Source organism: Equus asinus, chromosome 7 (assembly GCF_041296235.1).
Source record: "Equus asinus isolate D_3611 breed Donkey chromosome 7, EquAss-T2T_v2, whole genome shotgun sequence".
Classification (NCBI taxonomy): Eukaryota; Metazoa; Chordata; class Mammalia; order Perissodactyla; family Equidae; genus Equus; species Equus asinus.
Window position 1 is genome coordinate 49499511 of NC_091796.1, and position 18651 is coordinate 49518161.

At 42.5% G+C, this 18651-nt stretch overlaps 1 protein-coding gene across 4 annotated transcripts in view; it reads left to right on the forward strand.

The window, feature by feature from the left end:
- Nucleotides 1-709: 709 nt before the first annotated feature.
- DLGAP1 (DLG associated protein 1) overlaps nucleotides 710-18651 on the forward strand; it is an 843533-nt gene continuing 825591 nt past the window's right edge. For all 4 annotated transcript variants that reach the window (XM_070513311.1, XM_070513314.1, XM_070513313.1 and 1 more), the window contains exon 1: nucleotides 710-1298. The gene's annotated coding sequence lies outside the window, so the exon portion shown is untranslated. The remainder of the gene's footprint in view (nucleotides 1299-18651) is intronic.

The following is an 18651-nucleotide window of genomic DNA, read 5'->3' on the forward strand; positions in this document are numbered from 1 at the left end:
TTAAATGGGTAGAGCAGGAACTCAATAAACACTTAATTGATTGACTTTTTTCTCTCTTTGACCCACATCTCAGTTCACCTATACACACCATTTATCTCTGTTCTTACTCTGAAGCCCCGTGGATTCTTCATCTTTTCATAGCACGGAAGGAATGGTGCGGTCCTCAGCCTGCGTGAATGGGCCTGGCTTCCAAATGCAGTTGGGATGGATAGTGGGGATTCTATTAAGTCAAGAGGACAGGAGAAAAAGGGATTCATTTTTAATTACCTAGAGGCCAATACCAAGAGGAACCCAGGGAATTGTGTAATCCACACGACCTCCCGTGAACTACTGTTGTATAAATGGGGAAACTGAGGCTCTGAGGAATAACTGAAAGTAATGGCACTGGGTTTGAACGTCGGTCCTTGTGAGTCTAGACTCTTTTCACTACCCGTCTCCTCCTGGCGATTACTTCTTCAAAAATTCTACTACGGGCCCTGAGGACGGAGAGGAGAGGACTGCAAACCCTCTGCCGGCCAACTCGATCTCTTGAGAGAAGAAGTGTTATGAATTCTCCTGATCCCCTCCCTCAAGAAGACAAGGTTCGGAACAAGGGCTGGTAAGAGAGGAGGGGAAGGTTTAGTGCTCCGGAGACGCTGCGCAAGGGAACGGATGGGGCACGCCCACCAACGGGTGGCTGCCTCTGAGTTACATCCCAGGGATGCGGGGCTTTCCTCTCCATCCAGTGTGAGTGCACTTGCCACCCAAAGGCTAAGCGTGCAGAATCCGCAGGCCAGGAGCACGCCCCGGGAGACGCCGGGCGCCTCCCCGCGGCCTCGGCGCACGTGCCTGGGCTAGGGCCAGAGCTAGTGGCCGCGCCGTAGTAGCTGGGCGGGTGGGAGCGGCTGGCTCCGGGCCGCGGCCGCCGCCCGCCCGCCGGCTCCGGTGGTTGGGCGGAGGAAGCGCGGGACTCCTCCTCCCCACCGTATTAACATGCACCCAGGGGCGGGTGACCAGCCCAGCCTCGCCGCCCCAGCCCGCAGCGTCCCGGCGCTCAGCCTCCGCGCCAGAGGCGAGCGCTGCGCTCCCGGCGCCGCAATCCCGAGGACACGGCCTCGCCGACACCTCCAGCTCCGGGGACTCGGCAGCATCAGCGGCGGGAGCGGCCGCAGCCGCCTCGGCTTCTCTCTTGAGTCCTTCCCATCACCTCGCTGAGAGCCTGTCCCGCCGCACGGACACCTCTGTCGTCCTCCCTTCGAGGCTCGTGGTACAGACAGACGGACGCAGGCACAGAGGGCCGGACTGCGGGCAGCGGCAAGGTAACACTAGGCTGCGCCGCGGGGCTGGGGCGTGCGCGCGTGGCGGCGGCATCCGGAGCCCGGGTCACCGCCACCGCCGCGGTCGCAGCGCGCTGGGTGGCTCCTACCCGCCGCGCGGTCCCCGCTTCTCTCGCCGGTGGAGGGACCACGGGCTGGGCTCTTCTGCCCCCCGTCCGCCCGCCCGCGCGTCTGCTTCTCCTTCCCCTTCCGCCGCCTGGGGCGCACTCCCGGGGCCCCCCTGGGCATCCCAGGCACCCTGGGGCCGGCGCGCCCCTCTCCGGGCGTTCGGTCCTCGGGGTTGCCCCCGGGGGCCCGGGGTGGGGACGGATTTCGAATTGCGACAGGGTCCTGGGAGGGGGAGGGGAGGAGAACACCAGTCCCCGTCATCTCCACCGGCAAAATTGACACCTCCCCCCTGCCCCCAACCCCTGGTACACCTTGCAGGGGAGGAGAGGGCTGCTCACTGCAGGGGATTTCTGGACAGGCTCCTGGGTCGTTTACAAAGCAAGTTGTTGCACTTGCTTTTTCGGTGACATTTTGGCATTGGCTGTGGAGAGAACCCCCTTCCCCGTGTGTGTGTGCGCGCGCGCGCGGGAGAGAGAAAGCCAGAGAAACTGACACAAAGAGAGACACAGGCACACAGGGAGAGACCAAGGTACAGAACGAGACACGCACAGAGAGAACGGGGCCCAAAGAGGAGGTCACTGGAGAGTCGACCCCCGCCCGCGGCGGAGGCCAGTTCCGGGCGAATCGCGTGGCAAGCGATGAGACTCGGTATTCAGCGAATTGAATGAGCGGGGCTGGAGCCGAGACCAAACAGGGACCTCTCCTCCCGGCCGGGAGAGATAACAAATTGCACTTTCATTGAGGGGCGGCTGCAGCTGCGGGAGGGACCTTCGGAGGGCCGCGCAGAGATGAAGACCCTGCATTCAGGACTCGGGCTGCTGCGCTCTGCGCGGAAGGCGAGCTGCCCGTGCTTCGCCGGGTGGCCCCGCGAGGCCGTGGGAAGGGGCGGCCCGCGGCTGGGGCGCCCGCGCCCGACACACTGAGTTGCTGTGCCGGAGCGCCGCTCCCGCCCCCGGCTCCCCGCGCTGGGGCTCGGCTCCCTCCGGGCCGGGAGCGCTGCGGAATTTTCTGAGAAGGGGAGGGCGTGCCGAGGGGAGGGGGTTTGAGACGGCCAGAACGGGGACGTCAGTAGGTGAGATGATAATTTCTTTTATGGACTCAGGCGACGACTGTGCCCTCCTGACCCAGTGAGCCTGGCTCCGGTTCCGGAGAGATCGATGCTCCTTGCCTCCCCGGCATAGCACGTGAAGTTATGGAATTACAATGATGAAAGACATATAATAAAAGTAACAATTAAAGACAGATCTTTAGCTTTTATAGTCTTCATGAATGGCTTCGTAAAATATTGATGGATCCGAGTTGTAGTCAGACCCTGGGATGATGGATGTTTAGAATTGGGAAGGCGATTTTAGGACGGAATGCAAACATGTTGCAAATTACTTTTACCAGGAAGGAGCAGTCTTTTGACTGTTATTTATAGCAGAATTTCGATTTAAAGAGGAAAATTTCTGTTGGCCTATATAATTTTGCATATACAGCAATAGTCTTCATCGCAACTTGAACGGAAATGGCATGAAGACAAGAGATGTTCCAAGTATCCTAATTTATCCAATGCCAGAAGGATAAAGTTTTCTTTGCTTAAAATTTTAAAAAGGAAATTCAAAAGCATGAAGAAATGTGGAATTTAGATATACCAAATGTATGAAATGTAAGTTTAGGTTATAGAAACTACTCTTGGTTCAGAAAATTCATATTCTGGCATGAAATTGGAAAGTTGATAGAAATCTGGAGTCAATAGCTTTGTTATTGATTTCCTTCGGATTTATTGGTTCAGCTTAAAGTTACTGCAGTGAAGTCACTGCCTTGAAATATTCCCAGTTCAGGATCTAAAATTCTATGACTATTTAAAAAAAAACTAACTGACTCACTTAAGAGAAACTGTTAGTTACTTTGTATGAGAAAAGACTTGAATGCATTTGCAAATATGGGAGATTTTTAAAAAAATTACATCTATCTATTTCTCTAGATATTCCTATTCTAAAATTAGTTTGCCAGGTGAAATGTTTTATCTCGAAAATTATAGGCAATATAAAGATTGGCAAAATGAACTGATTAAGAGGTCCGTTAAAAAATTATGAAATAATTTCCTGAAAAATCCCTTCAAATTACACATGAGCATTGTGCTTTTGGGGGAATAATATGTACATGAGTTTTCCTTATAGGGAATTTTCATGGTTTAGCATCTTTAATTTCCCCTTCAATATAAGCTTTGTTCTGCCAGGACTAAAACCTTGATAAAGCCTATCAGTGATTATTGAAATCAAGACTTTTCTCTCAAAATATTATGTAGCCCATATAAAGAAATAGCCTAAAACTAAGTAAGTGGTGTTCTACTTTCTAAATCCTTCTAAGCTTGAGTGTCCTTTTGAATCCAACTTGGAAATACAAATTGCATGCACTTTGACTTAACTTTATGGGTATGTATGCCTTTGTCCCATATAGCCGTTTCATTATTTTTTTCAGTATAAAAATTAAAACTGGGAAGAGGGAAACTAAGGTTTTACTAACTACTCATTTAGAGATATGTGGCATAGCAACAGCTTCAGCTACAAATTGAGAGAAGTACCATATTCTTTGAATAGCAGCTTCTTCTGGAAACAGAATTCAGCTTTCTGATTTTGGTTTCACATAAAATTTTAAATTTAGAAAGAATAGTAAAATGCTATCTAAATGTGTATTTTGGTAGTGAAGTTTCTGTGACAGACTCAAATTCACATTATAGTATGTTCTCGATCATTCCCACAAATTGTTCCACCCCTTATCAGAGCAGCTCTGATAAAGCAGCTCTGCTCCATGTAGAAGGATCTGTTTTGTCTTAGGAAGCATTCAATTGGAAGACGTTTATGAAGATTTCATCTCTATAGAAACCACACTTGTCTCTCCTTGCTTAATTTAAGGAAACGATCTAGTTGTAAGTTCTTTTGTTTCTTTTCTCTTTTCCCTTTGGAAATTAGTTTCCCTTGCTAAAGGAGTACCCTTAAAGCAGGAAGGCTGAAAGGATTTTTGAAAAATCTAAACACTTTGTAATCCTCACTTCCCACACTTACAATCTATGCCTTATGTTTATAGTATGTTGTTCTCTTATTGTACATTTTTATTTTAAAGAAACATAATCACAAGAAGACCCTTTTCTAGTATTCTAAAAATCTTTGTGCTACTGAGACACTTGGAGGTTCAAAAACACCCCATGTCTTGTGTTATCTCTTTTATTTCCAGAAGATCCCACAGGCTTGTAATTCTCCATTTTCAAAGAAAGGAATCATTTCAAGTGGCCCCCAAATGACTTTCTTTCTTTCTTTTTTGTCGTGGGGAGTTTGTAGCCTGATTCCTATTACTGCCCAATGAAGGTGACTTTCTCTAGATGTGTGGTCTATTAGGAATTGCCAAAGATGCTGTTCCTAGGAAGGTCTAAAACATTCTTCTACTACAGAGGAGCAATTAGAACTAATCATCAGTCATTCACTTTAATATATTAAACATCCACTCATAACTCATTGTATGAAATACCAGGTACCGGTTCATTTTTTTCTAACACATACCTATTTGGCTTATGCAAAATACGTATTTGCTATATTAGATACCATTAATGGCAGAAAGCGTTGAAGCATCCATATATATATACATATATATATGTATATATATGTAGCAAATGTACATGTCTTTGCTACTTCTTTTTTTTTTGTGACCCTGCAACACACAAACCTGCAGAGCAAAATATGTGGTTGAGAACAAGAAAAATGTGATATGGATATATGGAGGTGAAAAGGTGAATGACTTCTCTTTGAGTTCTTCTGCTCCTTGCTGTGATTGCCCAGAGATTGGATTGCGTATGAGATGTGTGGACCCATCAATTTTATATCTTTCACTCTGGCAAATGTTAGAGGCCAGACAACTGATGTACAGTGAGAAACTAGAGATATTCTCTTTTTTCATTGATTTAAGAGTTTTGCTGTTTGGTGTTTATTGTTTCTCCTTCCCAAAGGATTTAATGATAACTGGGTCACAAGTGACTTCCTACTTTGTAAGACAAGCTCACACACAGAAAACCCTCTGGATATATAGCGGCAGATCTATGGCCCAGTTCCTTGGGCCTTTTCCTGGGTAGATGAGAACCAGTATAGCTGGAATATGATTGCCACATTTGAGGTGGTTGTGAACGAGATAGCAATACTCTGGATCTACCGTGAAGATACAAACCCACCCTCCTCCTGAAATTTGCCCGAAACTAAACTGTTCATTTTCATATTCACTCATCATAGTTTGCTCATCTGTTGTCATTGACAATTTCTATCTCTTTTCTCAATGTTTTCTTGTCAGGTTTGTAAGCAACACATACAACCAAGCCGTGAAGAACGGTTTGGCAGTGTATTAACTGCCCAATCCTGCCAGGTTTTCTTAGTATTCAGCAGAGTGGAGGTCTTGTTGAAACCCTGGATAAACAATTAGGAGAGGAGGGTTTGTGCTGTGACTTTCTTATCTCCTCAGCTTGTGCATGGCAGTCTCCACCAGGAGGGCTCAGAGACATTTAAATGGCTCCCTCAGGCAGCTTGTGTGGAGGTCTCTCTCTCTGGGCTCATTTCCAGCTCTGCTGCTTTACTCCGTGACACGATTTTGGCTAATTTGAAAACATCTGCTAGAGTAACTTCCCTTTTAATTTTACTACTGGAGAACGTGTGTGAGTAGGTGATAAGAAGACTGGCCTTAATCCTCACTCTAACCTCGCGATTAGACCCTTTCTCTGGAGACCCTTTCTTTCTTGGTTTCCATTTCAGTGGAAACTCAGTGTGAGGTCTATTTCTGGATTAGAAATTTCCCTGCTAGCTATCACTGAGATTTCTTTACAAAACACATGCTGCAGTTTCAGAGGAAAATGGCATTTTGATCTTGTTTCAGACGTTGCAAACGACTATTCTCTGCTATGATTCATCATACTACTCTAGCAAAAGGGCAAGGCACAGCCCTTCCCTTCGAAACTCTTTTCTTGGACATTAACCCAGAAGACAAAGCACCGTTTTCCTTCTTTCAAACAGGATGCGCTTTCCCACTTAGAGCTGAGGAGAGGCAGCAGGGGAACCTTGAAGCGGTAACACATTTAAAGTTTATTGCGTGAACCCTCGGCTAGGCAATTCAGATGGAACTTACTTGATTCCATAGCTGCTGTGAAGCAGGATAAGATGTCTTTCCCCCGCTCTCCCTGGAACACTGTTTCTTACGTTATTTCCTCTTTCCTAGACCTCAACTGAAAAGCCACTTTAGTGAAGCTCTCCAGTTGAATGCATTTTCGGTGCTTTATACTCTATTTCATTGTCCTTTTACAGTAAATAATGATGCCGTGACTTTTGTCATTATCTGATCAACTGTCTTCCCCGCTGAACTGTGCATTCCATGAGGTCAAGAACTAAATATAACATGTTCACCATATATCATCGATGCCCAGCACACCACCTGGCACTTAGTAAGTGGTCAGTAAACTTTGGTTGGGTGAATGAATGAATAAACAAATGAGTGAGTGCACATCTCTATTCTGACTGTGTAAGGGCTATAACTCTGAGGCTACTATTCCATTGATTTTGCATGGCCTTCCTTGCATTCTCAAGTTCTGCGTTCTGTGGTTCTAAGCTCAGTCTAATACCTGGTAAACACAGGGCTGATCCAAGGATGGCCAACATGTGACGGGTTAGGTTGTGCTACATTTTCGAACTAGGGAAGCTACAGTCTGCTGGTAAACAGAGGGGGAAATAACGATTAAAACAGGCAAAGCCTGTCCCATTGTCTTTCTCCTCCTTCTGACTCAAAATAAACATATAGCTTAACTACCCCACTTGCCAGTGTATTGAATTCGTCCCTGCCTTTCAAGGCTTAGCCCCTGCTCCTTTCCCACCCTTCACTCCATAGGATTGAGTGCTCCTTTCTGTGCCTCCACTGAATCTGATACATATTCATATCTTAGTTTTGTATTTCATTTTCTGTTTATATTTCTGTCTACCTCTATGAGACCATAAGCTCAAGGGATAACAGATAGTGGCTAGTATAGGATTTGCGTATGGAAGGGACACAAATGTTCATTGGGGATTGAAAGACTGAATCAGATCACAGGGGTGAGAGACAAATCTAGTGGGATAGAGAGAAGTGGCTATAACAGACTCTCTTGCTTGAGGCTGATTTCTGTGTAGGTAGGTAGTTGGAACCTATATGGGGTGGCTCTCATTCATAGGTGATGTTGGAATCTACCATTTTAAATTGTGTGGAATCACAACCTTTTAGGTATTTCCATGATTTTTTATACTAGTGTCTGGCCAGGCATATAGTACATTCTGTCCTACTTTATGCTTCTGAGATACTCGAATGATATGGTGAAGTTGGCCAACTTCCTGGATATGTTAACCTGCCACTTGACACTCTGCTTTAGATGCTAGATCCACTGTTCGGCCTTAAATGATCTCTGAGGAAAGGTAAGACTCAACGTGGACACGACCCATGTTTTTACAAACCACCGTATGTAATAATTTCTCTAGATCTGCTTTTCTTTTATTGAAAATTTAAAATATTCTGCTTTGATGATAAGAGTCCTAAAAGGGATCTAGATTTAAATGTCAGATATTTGGCATGTATATAGCCTTTCCAAGTGTGGGCAAAGAAAAAAACATTAGAATATCTCCAGTGTCCTCGTGTGGAGAATACAGAAGTGTGAAACTTAGTTCAAATCCTTGGGCAGCTTAAAATCTAATCCAAAGGATAAGGTTAAGATGTGGCAAGTAATTAGTAAGAAAGTGTTACAGAATAAAATTAAGTGCTCAAGTATCTGGGGCCAATCATACTTATCTTGGGCTTTTACATGGGCAGAGCTGGACAAAGAATGTGATCATTGTGGGATGCGTTCTAACCAAGAGGTCTTCAGCTGGACTTGCAGGGATGGGTAAGAGTTAAATAGGACGAAGGGATGGCTTTTCAGATAAGGCAAAACATTGACAAAGCCATGGAGATGCAAACCAACTTGGCATATCTCTGGATGAGGGACATGCTCGTCTCCTCTAGCTCCTCTGGTACATTTTAATTAGACCTAGAGATGAATTTGATTGAGAGGGATGGAGACACACTGTGGAGGGTTTTAATGACTATACAAGAATGTTTAGAGTTGATAGGAGCATTGAAGGATTTCGAACAGACAGTGACGTGAAGAAGTGGCCTTGTGGACTGATGGAAGTAGGTCAGTCTGCTACCAGATTTGGACAGAAAGACGCATTAGGAGGCTGTTGCACTAGTTGAGGCATAAATGATGAGAACCAGGTCTAGGGAAGTAGGAATGGGAGAAAAGAAGATAGGAAATATTTTGAAAGATTTTCAAGTAATATTTCAAGTCTTTCCTTTCTCAAGTTACTCTATACTTGTGTCACAAACTATTTTTCAATTCTTTAGTAGTAATTTAAAATTATTATGAAATATTTCAGTAACACCAAAAATTAAGTATTATAATAAACACCGATGTACCAACCCCCCAGATTATGAAATAAGTCATTGCACATACTGTTGAAACTCCCAGAGTACTCTCCCTCCAAGCACATCTCCCCTCAGCAGTACCTTGTATACTGAATTTGTGTTTATCATTCCCATGCATTTCCTTATACTTCGCTATGTATGTGTGTGTACCTAAGCAATATAGTCTCGTTTTGCTATATTTAAACTTTATATATAGTAACATGCTCTTTGTAGTCTTCTTCATCTTACTTTAATTGATTAGTATTTTGTTGATATGTGTAGATCCTATTTATTCATTTTTACTGCTCTATAGTATTCCATTGTATAATATATCATGGTTAATGTATCGGTCTTGGTCTTCTCTTGATGGACATTCAGGGTATTTTCCAACAAGGCCGCTGTGAACATTCGTATGCACATCCCCCTGTGCTAGCAAAGGAGCCTTACCTTAGGGTATCTCCTTAAGAGTGGAATTGTGGGAGGGTGGGATTTGTACCTCCACATTTAGCAGATAATGCCAAATTACCAAAAAGAATTGTGCATATTTATACTCCCACCAGCAATCTATAAGAGCTCCTTTTGTTCTGTCGTTGCCAATGCTTAGTGACACATTTTATGTGTCAATATGGTTGTGAAGTGATATCTCCTTTCAGTTTTAACATGTTGTTTCCTGACTGACTGCTAGTAATGTTTACCATTTTTCCCCTCTCTGGGTTAACATTCATGTTTCTTTGGAGTGCTTGTTCATGTATGTTGCCCACTTTTCCCCTGCTTTTCTAAAAAAAAGAAACAAAACAACTCATTGATTTGTAAGAGTTAATTATATATTCTGGATACCAGAGTCTTTTCTGTAATAGGCATTTCAGTGATCTCCCATTTTTTTCTTTTCATTTTTCTGATGTCTTTGGCTGAAAAGATTATTTCTAAAATTTAAAATAAATGCATTTTTTTTTTTTAAAGATTTTATTTTTTCCTTTTTCTCCCCAAAGCCCCCCGGTACATAGTTGTGTATTCTTCGTTGTGGGTTCTTCTAGTTGTGGCATGTGGGACGCTGCCTCAGCGTGGTCTGATGAGCAGTGCCATGTCCGTGCCCAGGATTCGAACTAACGAAACACTGGGCCGCCTGCAGCGGAGCGCGCGAACTTAACCACTCGGCCACGGGGCCAGCCCCTAAAATAAATGCATTTTTGATTCTCCTCCTTATGGTATAGATAAGATGTCTTGTTTGAGAAATCTTTTCCAATTCTGAAGTGATAAAGGTATCATTCTTTTATATCTCATAAAGCATTCAAGTTTTATTTGCACATTTAGTTTCACAAGACTTTCTTATCAGTGGTTATTTTATAAAGCCTTTAATTACATCCCAAATTTGGGCAAAACACATAACTACTCTCAGTCATAATTTCTTCCTCATTAAGCTAGAGTTTGAAGTAGTTGTACTGTGTGAATTGCGCTGCTGCCGCTTGACTTCACAACTTCATCATTTTATGCCTGGAATGCACAGAAGTCTTTTAATAGAACTTCCTGCCTCCGAGGTCTCCTTCTTCTAATTAAACTTACATCTAGATTTACTTCTCAGAGAACAGTCAAAGTCATAGTGAGACTCCTCAGCGTTTGTCCTTGAGACCATGAGGGCAGCAATCACATCCATTTTTACTCCCGTGCATCCGAACACATACCTGGGCCTTCAGACGTGGGAGGGGGACAAGCGCATGAAGGCACGGCTGGCTCCGCTCATTGCTCAGCTCCATTTCTTGATTAGTCCCGTACATCAGAACTCTTCTCCACCACGACTGCGCCGCTTGTCAGGACTCTGCTATTCCCGCCCTTCCCTCCTCTTCCTTTGCTTCTCTTCTCTTCATGTATTTAAATTCTGTTGACTTGACGAATTGCTAACAGCAGATTCTCCTAGGGCTTGGACAAGGGGAATCAAGAAATTTTCCCTTTGTGTCATTCTATACAGTTTGAGTTTTTTGCCATGAGCAGGGATTGCTTTTAAAATAATTGTTTAAAGCACTCTCTGTCGTTGAAGGCCCAGTCAAATCCCACGTTCACGTGAAGCATTAGGACTCCTCTAGTCTAGGGCAAACTCTCCTGTGAATTCCTGTTGCATTTTTCTGGATCGTTTACTTTATGATTTATATTTTAGGCATTTTATGTGAATACTCCTAGATTTTAAGCTCCTTTAAGTGATGAATTGGCTTATGTGCTTTTGTCTCTCTCTTAGGCCTAAATCCAGCAGGCAGCAGAGTGGTTTTTCAATGGGTCTCAGCTGCTTTCTGGATAACTGGTAATTAGTTAGTGGAGGTGGCGTGGCGGAGTGGAGGTTTGGAGTGTCAGGACGTTGGGAATAGGGACATTCCTAGAACATATAAGGGTTTGGGACAGGAGGGCTAATTTGTAGTGAGAAAAATTGAGCTCTCTTTTGGTTATGTTAATTTTAGAGATGGTATTGGACACGTCCCATCAGCAACTCGGGAAATGTTAAATCTGAGCTTTAGGAGCTCATACGATTTGAGGTTAATTAGGAAGTTATCTGCTGGAAAGTGATCAATAGGTCCATGATGCTAGCAGCTGTTTCCGTGTTCCAGAGTGTAATGTCACCTCCTGCCCTCCATCCTGTTTCTACTCTTCTGATTCATCTAACTAGCTAGATGACTTCGGGCAGGTTAGTTAATTTTTGTGAGCCTACTTTTATCATCTGAAAAATGAGGATAGTTTAACTGACATATCAGAGTTTTTGAAAGGATTAAATGAGCCAACCTATATAAAGTATCTAGTTCAGTAGCAGGCTTGTGGTGGGCAATTAATCAATGCTGTTATTAATATATTTTATCTCTAAGAACTAATCTGCCAATCATCTTTTTACATCAAAGTAGTAAAGAATTTAAAAATTACTTATCTAGTCATGAAATAGTTTTCTTCTCCTATTGAAAATTCCTAGGGGGCCAGCCCGGTGGCGCAGCAGTTAAGTTCGCATGTTCCACTTCTCAGTGGCCCAGCATTCGCTGGTTCGGATCCCGGGTGCGGACATGGCACCGCTTGGCGTGCCATGCTGTGGTAGGCGTCCCACGTATAAAGTAGAGGAAAATGGGCACGGGCATTAGCTCAGGGCCAGGCTGCCTCAGCAAAAGAAGGAGGACTGGCAGTAGTTAGCTCAGGGCTAATCTTCCTGAAAAAAAAAAAGATAAAAAGAAAATTCCTAGATCGTATTCATGTTCCTTTGTTATCTGACAACAGTGACAGCAATTTGCTGAACAAGTTCAGTATAGTGGGTATTTATTGAGCACCCTGGTCTTTGTGCTCTTGCAGGATACAACTTTGGGTATTGCCTGTAGGTTCCATGTGCTGCATTTACAGGGAAAGTGGCCTGCAGCTCCTACAGCCCAGCCCTGTCTGACATGGTACCATACGCTGTGAGGAGATTACAAAAGAAATCAAAGTCATATCTTTCTCCCCAAGGAAGATTTGATTGTGAAACAATTCAGTGTATCTAAAGCAACATTCAAAACGGGAATTTTAATTTACTCTGGCCAGAATGCATGTTTATTAAGGCAAGATGGGACGGGAAAAAATCCAGAGGCTAACCAGAAAGAGGCAGTTATTCTTGGTCCTTACAGAAGAGCATCTCCCAACAGGGGAAGCCCTGAGTTAGCTGTCCATTGGCGGGTGGAATGCTCGTCTTCTGATTCCATCCACCTTCTCTGATCCGTGGGCTTGTCTTCTGCCTCCGTGTCGTGTGTCTTGTCAGCTCACAGTTTCTCTTGTAGAAAGGGCTTGGCAGGTGAAAATCAATACAAGTCGGCATGAGAACTGTACTGATTGATTAGCTGGGAAAATTCCATTGGTTTTTCATCAAGGGAAAGGTTTCTGGGCAGTTATATCTAGATGATTTGGGTTTTATAATTTTTTAATCTGTTTTAGTAACACAATATTTCTTATCTTTGTGGTTTAAAACCCCATGGAACAAAATAGAAAATACTTTTTCTCAAGTCTTTATTCTTTCAGGGGTCCCCTTTGGGTAGAAGTGTTGGCACTATAAAATGGCCTGAGATGCCCCAAAGAGAGCTGATCAACTCATAGTAAATGTGATGTTAAATACTGGCAATATTAATTTACAGATAGGTTGTGTTCCAAAGTTGTGTTTATATGGTGAATATTTTTGGACATTGAACAGCATTATCTCATAGAATTTGTGCTATCCAGTGGTGGCTGGCTTCTAGGGTTAAATTTCTAGAGTCTTTTTTACCCATTTTCTACAAACAAAATAGTATTCCTCTAATGAAAGCCATATCTATCTAAAATTCAAAGCTCTTTATCTATGAAAAAAAAAACAAAATCTAAATTGTGACCGAATGCCACCCCTTCTGCCACAGAATTAGGAATTCCTTGGCTCTGCCAGTGGTTGGGGGCTGGGCGATGCTCAGGCAACAGCAGCTGCCATCACAGAAGTACAGTTTCCCTTGATCCAGGACCAGAACCTGGGGAGGGTACGAGGGAGCCAAAAGAGGTTGCTCATGAGCACTAATAACTGTTAAATATCTACATTTATATAAACTACTTCTCTTTGTTTGAATTTGAGTGAAGGAAAGAAAGTCTAATGTAGCTTGATTGCCCATATTATGTCCTGCACTGAGAACTAAGATGTGTAGGTTATTTTTAAGTTAGATGTCAGGAAGTTAGGAATGACAGGTAGAGCTATATTCCTTTGTACGTAGGTCTTTTTTTTTTTTTTTTTTTTGGTGAGGAAGATTGGGTTTGAGCTAACATCTGTTGCCAATCTTTCTCTTTCTTTCCTCAAAGCCCTGGTACATATTTGTATATCCTAGTTGTAGATAATTCTAGTTCCTCTATGTGGGATGCCACCACAGCATAGCTTGATGAGTGATGCTGTGTCCGTGCCCAGGATCTGAACTGGTGAACACTGGGCCGCTGAAGCAGAGTGCACGAACTTAACCACTCGGCCATGGGGTGACCCCTTTAGGTTATTTTTGCCAGATGTGTTTTTCAATGCATTTCAGATCCTAACTATGTGCACTTTTGGATGGTGGGAATTGCCAATTCATTCATTCATGCATGCATGCATTCATTTAGCCAACAACAACCTATCGAATAACTAGTACATGCCAAGCACTATTCTAGGTGCTTTGAATTCAGACCTGAGCACCAGACGAAAGGCATGCCCTTGTGCAGTTTACGTTCAAGTGGGAGGAAACAGACAACAAACAATAAACTTAGTACTTCTTTTAGAATGTTAGAAAGGAATAACAACTATGAAAAAAAATAGAAGCAGATGAAAGGGATTATTGAAGTACTGGTCTTTGACAGATTTCTGGTACCGAAGGAAATGAGCCTTTTTTAAAAAATTCAGACCTTCACTTGAAATCTTCTAGCTTTAGGATTTGACAAGGCCCTGGGAGAGGGGTGGGGTTACTTTCACTGCTGTGGCAGTCTTGCTTCCGTTTTGTTGGAACCACAGTCTGTATACTCCTCAGATAGAAAATCTACCACGTTGCATTGTACCTGCTTGTGTTTTTTACTCTCCCGCTGGATTATGAACTGTAACATAAGGCATGTTTCTGACGAACTTATACCCCTGTATTGATACTGCTAGAAATAATAACAGTGATTATGTATCTCATTGAATGCTTACTTTGCACTGAGCACATGATGCCAGCCCCGTGTGGAAAGTGATATCATGCTTTACAGAATATACTTTCAGGCCACAGAACTGCCTAGGTGGAGCTGACAATTGAATGGAGGTCTGTTAGCATCAGAGCCTCTCCTCCCCTTGTGCCTAACCCAGGGCCTGGCATTTGGTTGGCATCCAAGAAATGTAGAGTGAAATGGAAATAAATAAGCTGCAGTTTGGCAAAACTGATAGCTCTCAGAAATGCGTCTCAGGTTGCCCGCAAGATACACCCCTCTCTTCTTTTAAATTGTTTCACTTCACAGCCTAGTGGGCCCAGGAGGTGGTTATTTGGAAATTCTTCAAGTGACACTCCCTTTACTTTTCTTTAATTCCTTCCTCCTGTTTCCGTATATCTCATATATAGAGAATGCAAAAGAAATAGAATTACTTCTGCTGAAATCATCACCCTCTAGTGTGAAGGTGAAGCTGCTTGGTTTTGTAATGCCTCTTACATTAAGGAATCTGCACGGATCCTTTTTTAGAGTTTTACCTTGATTTCTCCTCGTCCCTGCTTCAGTGGGTTCTCTCAGGATGCAGTCTTCATGTCATCAGGAACCAAGTGCATAAATAGGTTGTGTTTAGTTTACCTTCCACTCTCCACCTGCCTCTTCCCACTTGTCAGAGAAATTTTGTGACAGAGGTGAGTCTCTGTGGGACCTTCTGGGGGTGTGACCATCTGCTTGCTCTGAAGAAAATCAGTCCCTTCTTTCCAGGAAGGGAGCTATCAGCTGCCAGAGAAACTTCAGCTCTCTGCTTCCCACTGAGCAGTCTATTTGAAAGGATAAATGAGCACATCCCTCAAAGACAAAGAAGCACAAACACAGAGGAAGTCTGCAGTAAGGACACAATTTAGAGAACACAGATAACAAACCTGGCTCACCTTTGGCAAGGTTCAGATAAGACCTTTAATGGCAAGGGGAAGAAAAAGATGTTAGGTCCTCCTCCTAAGATGTCCCCGAAAAACAGTGCTCGTTGGCACTTAGGACTCTTTGCAGTTCAGCCTGATGGAATTAAAAATTTCAGTCCGTTTAAACAGACATTTGTAAATCAACATTGTTATATCTTTAACTAAAGAGCGAGGTAATTCAACTGACCTATAAAATGCTAGAATGCTACTATTTTTTTTTTTAGCTTTAAATTTTTAAGAAAAAGGTGTGCATAAGCATCCCCTCTTCAGATAAACAAGTATTGGTGCTGGATGTTTGGCTTATGTAGATTGACAGAAGCTGAAATGCAGATGAATACATATGAAACTGATAAAATAGTGAGTGCCCTTTGTGAAGTCCTTGTTGTCATTGTAATGTCACAGACAACAAATACATTTTATAAGTGAAATGTCTTACATCTTTCTTCCAGTGTTTCTGTATATTCTATATTTACATTCCTGACCCAAAATAAATTTGAATGTTTAGTTGCCATAGGACATAAACTTAGTGCAAGTTCTAGACAGGTTCCTGACCCAAATAAATTTGAATTTATTTACATTCCTAACCCAAAATAAATTTGAATGTTTAATTGACACAGGACATAAACTTAGTGAAAGTTCTAGGCAGGTACTAGTAAAAGTATAATATACTAATAGTAATCCATTAATTTGTTGAAGACAGGAACTATATGGCCAAAGGCTTGGGTGTTTTTCATTCTAAAAGTGTCCTACATTGAAATTCAAATTCAATTTATTTAAATTAGATGAGTTGTTAAAATTAATGTGTACATACATGTATGGAATATACATGAGTCAAAACGTTTCATTCGAAATTCTATAATTGCAATTGAGAAGTTCGCATCAGACAGTCATATATGTTTAGGTATAGGATGTAAGGATAACTAATATTTTCTAAGATATTTTGTTCCATCTGCCTGGAATTTTGCCCCCTCCCTCCTCTCAACACCTTTTCACATGACTGCTTTTTTTTTTCTCTCCGTTAATGCCACTCTTGACCACCATTTGCAAAATAGTTCAATCTGTCCCAGTTTTTCTCTTTCTCAGTATCTTAGCATAGAGCTTCGTAATAAATATTTGTCAGATATCGGTTCTTAATAAGTATTTTTCCAGAGCTTGAATGTGAGATCACAACAAGGCATTTTTGAACATAAAGTTTAAATAATGATTACTTAAAGAAATTGAGTTGAAACCTTCAGTTTTAAGTCTGAGTCCTACAAATATGTCAACTCCTGGTAAGCGCTCATCATTAGAAATGGCATCCTCCCCATTTCAGTGATCTCATGGGCTAGTGAGAGAGAAGGGAAGAATGGGATTCAATCCACTGGGGGTGGCAGGATGATGGGGTGTTACAGGATGCTGCGGTAGGACTGAGCAGGGTCACTCAGTTCCTATGCGTGTCAGGGAGGGTTTCTCAGAGGTAGGGATCAGTGGTGTCAAAGGAATGTCAAGGCTGGGAAGGAAGCGTGCAGCAGTTGTTTTCTGAGCCTTTCAAGTCAATTCCTGTGAAGCTCCTCCTCTTCCTAACGTTATGTTGCCAACAACAGTGCTCTGTGGTATGTAACGGGCATCCTCTCAGGGTCTGTTTACCCATGTATCAACTGACAAGGATGATCACGTGATTTTGAGATTCTCTTAAAATGCTAATATTCTGTGAACTATAATTTCACATGAGACTGGAGTTCCATGGAGGTTTCAGGGAAGTATGCAATACACATTGAAGTTGAATGACTTTATAAACCATATGATTGTAATGATGAGCAGGTTAGGGATCCAGCACTTAAATTTTGAAACACTGGGGAGTCTGTGGAGGAAGCTTGAGTATGTTTGTGTAAACTAGGTAGGTATTTAACTGTAATAAAGGAAGCTGAAGATAAACTGCATTTCTTGGGGGGACTATGGGATATGCTTTTGGAGAGGGTGACTGATGAAAGGGATGATGGGAAAAATGAATGGGGAGAATGGAGGTAATGGGGTGGGGTTGGGGGTGAGTGACTGAGCATGGGGAGGGAGTGTGAGAGATTTTAAACAGCTGGCTTGGGTTGAAAATCTCGGGGATAAAAAGTATCTAAGAAGGAATTGCAGTTTTCTACGTCATGTCCTAGGTAAAATCCTGCAGAAAAATCTACATTCTCCTTCAAAATTTCTGGAATCAATTTTTTTTAATCCATCAGCAGACAGAGTCAGGCTTCAAGTCATTAGAACTATATGTATAGTAATAAGAATGGATAAATAAAGGTATGAAGACTTTGTAAGGATCTTGGGCTGAAAACTGAGAGCAAAATGTTCTCTAAGGAATTAAAATAATGTAGGACCTATAGACAATAGCATCAGACTAGTACTTCAAAAACATTTATTGATCCTTTCTTTGCTGTGTACTGTGTTTGATACTGGAGGTCAAAAGTACCAGGTCATGGTGGGACCAGCACATAAGCAAAAATTGGCAATATGTTATAATAAGTACACATGAGATACTGCCAGGACCTGGAGGAAGCTGGGGAAGCTCTCGAGTTGCTTTTCTGAAGGGGACAGTCCATTATTTTGACAGCAACAATTAGCCCTAGTAAAAGGAAATAAATACTCTTTCTATGGTATTTCCTATTTCTCTCCTTAAAAGATCCTCCAACTATATTAAGTGCGCAATTCAAAGATTGTAAGAAGCAAGTAGCAACGCCATATCAGTATATAATCGTTTTGAAACCATGTTTACTGCCCAAGGAAGAGAAATTGGCAAAGAAAACCAAGATCATACCAGCGTAATGTATTATATAAGCTATTGTTAATTGATCAATTATTTAGTAACTCTGAAAAACGAAAAAGAGGTTGAAAACATTGTCCCTTGATTCAAGTGTCTCACTTGGCTAATATGTTGCAGGGGACTTGATTATTTTCCCAGTCTCTAAAGTTGCGTTAAAAATCTGTGTCCATGTTTCACTTAGTCGATATCCTTCATAAAATTTCAGAAATGAAACAGCCCATCTGTTCCTGGAGCACCGTCGTTCCTCGGCAACTTTATTGGATTTTCTTCTTCTCTGCTTTATCGTTGTTTTGGAAAAAGTATTTTTCTTCTGAGCTCTGGCAGCATGGATGGAGAAATCCAAAGTCTTCCTTTCATT